Source organism: Eurypyga helias, unplaced genomic scaffold (assembly GCF_000690775.1).
Source record: "Eurypyga helias isolate BGI_N326 unplaced genomic scaffold, ASM69077v1 scaffold3571, whole genome shotgun sequence".
Lineage (NCBI taxonomy): Eukaryota > Metazoa > Chordata > Aves > Eurypygiformes > Eurypygidae > Eurypyga > Eurypyga helias.
The window spans coordinates 152,541-157,079 of record NW_010229995.1 but is presented as its reverse complement, the minus strand read 5'-3'; the positions used below and the strand labels follow the sequence as shown (position 1 = coordinate 157,079).

The 4,539-nt window shown below is 39.4% G+C and overlaps 1 protein-coding gene across 1 annotated transcript in view; it reads left to right on the top strand.

The window, feature by feature from the left end:
* Positions 1 to 493: 493 nt before the first annotated feature.
* Positions 494 to 4,539, top strand: part of SEMA3A (sema domain, immunoglobulin domain (Ig), short basic domain, secreted, (semaphorin) 3A) — a 96,304-nt gene continuing 92,258 nt past the window's right edge. Inside the window, exon 1 of the mRNA XM_010160577.1 lies at positions 494 to 607. The gene's annotated coding sequence lies outside the window, so the exon portion shown is untranslated. The remainder of the gene's footprint in view (positions 608 to 4,539) is intronic.

The window sequence follows — 4,539 nt, the reverse complement described above, 5'->3', positions numbered from 1 at the left end:
GCAGCATTTATATTATTGTTAGAAATGTTATATCAATGATTTGTTTTTCATCAACTCCTTCCATCTGGCTCATCTATCTTCTAATTGTTACTTAATTGAATACGAGCAAACAGTTGGTCCATTTTTCTTCATTATTTCATTCTGACACATTTCTATAAATGGGTTTTGTCTTACAAACATGGCAATAGCATAAATTACAAAGATGAAGTCTGTCTGAAACAAAAATTACGGGGTTTTTTTTTTTTTGGTGTAATCTTTTCAGGGGTGGATGTTTTATTAAATGACAACCAAAGATATTTAAATGAGAACCAAAATGATGCTATTTATTAAATGCTTAAGCAATGAACAAGCTTATAAACAGCATGAAATGGTCACGCTTTTAAAATCTGTTTATTCAGCCATATATCCCCAACAAATAAGAGCTCTCATTAGTCATAATCACTGAATTAACTTTGTGGATACATTTTTTCCCCCCTTTTCTTTGCAGAGAGAATGTGCTAATTTCATCAAGGTACTTAAGGCTTACAACCAAACGCACTTGTACGCCTGTGGAACAGGGGCTTTTCATCCCGTCTGCACCTATATTGAAGTTGGAAGCCATCCTGAGGTAAACTATCTTAAATTTTTTTTTGTTTGTTTGTTTGGTTTTTTTTTGTTTTACTCTTTATTGGTGTGTAGTCATGATTTCTTTCTGCCAAAATGCACCCTCCCAAGTTTCTATGGCTCGGTGAGTGGATCTGGTAGGACCTGCTCCTGTATCAGGTGCTGACGTGCTGATTGATAAAGCACAGCAGAATCTGCCCTTTTCTTGCTGCACAGCATCTTTTTCCCCACAGGCTTAAATAAATACGAATATAAGCCCCATTTTGCCTGGTTCATGAAGTTAAAAGAGTGCTCTTTTTTTGGTCAGGGCAGATACCAGCTATAAGAGGGGCAGTTCAGCCTGTGTGGGGCCAACTCTGCCCATTGGTCTCCTGCTAGTCAGTACAGTCTGACACCATGGCAGCTCTTTCCCAACTGGGAATCAGTTGTCACACATTCATAAATCCTACTTCTCAGATTTGTCCTAACACACTGACAGTTTTTCATATGTGACTTAGGTTTTGTTTCCTTAATTTTTAGTAAAATATTACTTGTTTTTTCTGGTCCCTTTTCCCCTATTTTTTTTTAATCTGTAATTTATGGATTTTTTTGCTTAGTGCTGCAGAGGGCTTGCAGTAGCTCTTGCCCTGTTAGTGACAGTCAGAACTAAACTCATAAGTGTGGTCTTCCCTGGTGAAAACCAGTGTCACTTACAGAAAGCACTGGGACTATGCTGGTTCTCTAATCTGAAGATTTGACTAGAATGTCCAACCATTTCAGTGTTTTTTCACTCCACAAAAGCCAATCTTTTGTTTTCCTATTAAGCTGAGTATGTAATATGAATTAGTCACACTGCTTCGTTTTCAGTCTGGCTTACCTGAATATTGTTCCATGGACTGTTTCTGTTTTGCAACCCAGCTTTTGATGTGTTTTCAGCAGTCACTTACTTAATTTATGGATATGATTTATTTGTGAATCCATAGTTGTGTTACTTGTAGCATCTGTGATCTCAGAAGAAGAGCTCTTTCAAGTTACCTTATGGTTTTGCAATTCAGGTTTGCAGATTTCCCTGAAAATAAAGACATCATTCTTAAATGAATGAGGATTCAGGCATTTAAAAATCAGAATTTCTTCTTGTAGAAAAATTAACAGACCTTTTGAGTGTTGACTTTATAGTCTGGGAACCATTTTTGCCTATAAAAATGTCTTTTGATATTTGAAACATGAGACTTCAAAATGTTCTAAGCATAAGGTTTTGGGAGCTGCAAAGTAGACGGGCTTTTCTTTATATTCTTTAATTCTTTTATTCCAGAATGCATTCTTGACAATTAGTGATTGTCTCTTGACCACACACAGTATGTCATTGCTTACTGCATTAAACAGATTCTCTGCTTCCTGAGATCCATTTGGGAATTGGTAGACATATTAATTAACTCTAGTTCCGTAAGATGTGTGTCAATCAATTCTTGGCTATCTGCCAAGTGATTCTATCTGCAGAGAGATAGCTGGTATGAGGTCATTTAGTTCTACATTTGGCTGGTTTATGGCTGTACCATAAAACTAACACACACTTTATCAAGGATTTATAGAAAGGATGATCAGAAATGAGAGCCCAGATCCAACCTTGGTTTCACATTCTGGATTTTGAGACACTTGAGTCAATGATGTTTTTGGCCCTGGAACTGAAAGAGGATGTTTGGTTTAGCTTCTTTTTAGCAGTCCCCAACTATCTAAGTCGTTGCATTTTTGGTCATTTATGAAGTAAGTTTGTTAGTCCCCATGTGCCTGAATCATTCTCTTGTCCCTTAGTTTCACCTTTACAAACTGAGGAAGTCAAGAGTATGTTTATCTGAACTGCCTCGGACACTGTTAGCTTTCGACTTCCTTTTCTGGCTTAAGCTCTAGGTGAAATCATCTTCACCTGCCCTTTCAGTGGCACAAGTTTATGTACCCCCCAGGAGGCATGCAGGAGGGGTCGCACTCTTCTCAGCCCACCTCTGCCCATGCACAGACATTGGGGCAGGCAGGAGGCAAGTTTCTTCGCAGTTTTTGACAAATCTGACAGTCAGGCTGGGTCCTGTCCCTTGCAAAGGTGAGAATCAGATGAATAAATGAATTAGGTTTTCAGTGAAAAATAATCTGGCCTGTCTCTGTCTCTTAGCTAGAGCCTGCTCCTCCCTTTCCCGTACCACCTAGCCAGGAATTTCAAATGTGCACCTCCTCCAGGAGCTGGGGAAGAGGAGGGTGCTTGATTGACAGTAGCTATTAGAGACACCACGAGTGGGGGGGATACAGTATTAACCCCCACACCCCTGCATACTGCATCTGTGAGAGCCAGATGGTTTACATTGTCATGTCAGACAGCAACACTGGACGTGTCAAAGGGCCACTGCTTCTGTAGCATGTATAGTTTATACTTCCCTAGCATACTAAAAAAGGTAAAAAAATGTAAGTGAAAGCAAGCAGTTGATTTTGAGTTTAAAAATTGCCATCTAAAACGTTTCCTGAAGATTCATTTTCTGCCACAACCCTTGTGGAAAATTAACTGACTTCACCATCTGCTTATTTATTTTTGAAGCACTTAGAGAGGTAAATGTGAACTGATTAGAGGAATAGTCAGGGAATGTACCTACTGTCTAATAAGATTGCTTGTTTATGTGAGCTCTGAATATAACCCACCTGCCTGAGAGTGATGGAGGAGAGGAAATTAGTGTGTGGCAAGCTGAAGAGGATGGAGAAGTGAAATGTAAAGGAAAAAAAAGTGGCAAGAGATAGAAGAGGCACTGGAAGCAATTGGAGTAGGCTGCGGGAGGCTGGAATGTGGTACAGTTTTTATGATTGGGGAAAGGAAATAAATTGCTTTGTGTCATAAAGCAGTGAGAATATGAATTGTTATATCTGCTGAATATCTCTTCGATATGAAGCAGCATATCACAACCCTATTCCGTACTTGAAGATAACCATTTCTAGTGATGAAACTAGGCAGGTCTAATTGAGTTTGATGAAGTACAGTATCAGAAATAATAATAAAAAGGTAAAAGGATATGAACAACATGCTGTGCATCTGATTAAAAATGATCTGTGCAAATGTATACAACCTAATATGTTGTGAATTACACCACAGTCTGAGGAGTAAAGCAGACTAATCTTTGCTTAAATCTGTTCCAGATGTGTAAGTGCATAACCACAGTATTTAGAGAGACGAATAAAGTTAATGTTTCAGTAGACTTTAAGCATGTAAGCCATGAGTAAGCAGGAAAGAACATATTTAGAGGGAATGTAGGATGTGTATACGCAGAAAATACCTGAGGAGAGCCTAATTTAAATCTTGAAATCATCCATTGAAGAGGCTGTATTTGTGCCTTCACTGAATGGGGCAAACTGGCTCATATGCAGATGTCTGTATTGTATGTGTCTGAGTTTAGGTGAGATGACGTAACGCATCCACCTACACCAACTTCGGGGATCTGGGGTTAGGCAACATGTGTCATTCCCTCCCTATAATGCAATATAATACAGGAAACCAATTACCAGACAAAACAAGAAAGTAATTAGTAAAGCTGTGTTCTGCTCCCACTGACTTCTGTGGAAACAGGATCAGATGTGTAGGAATGTTGTACTTAACGGTTGCAAAATTACATAAGTCAGATCTGTGCTTGAAAGGAACAAATCCAACTGCAGGGAGACACAGAGGTGCATTAAACCCACTGGAAAATCACAACAGGATGCAAAATGCACCTGTCTCTGCATGCCTGAGCAGGGGGACAGAGCCCTGCGCCGTTTCCCCAGGGCTCCCTTTGGGGTAGTTTGTGTGAACCAGCAGGGAACAGTCCTGTTGAGGAAAGAACAGGATTTTCCATTTACTTACATACAGGTGGAGGTGTAGAGAATGCCCTATAGAACCTTGTTTTTTTAATACTCAGACAGGCATTACAAGAGCTGTACAAAATTGTTTGC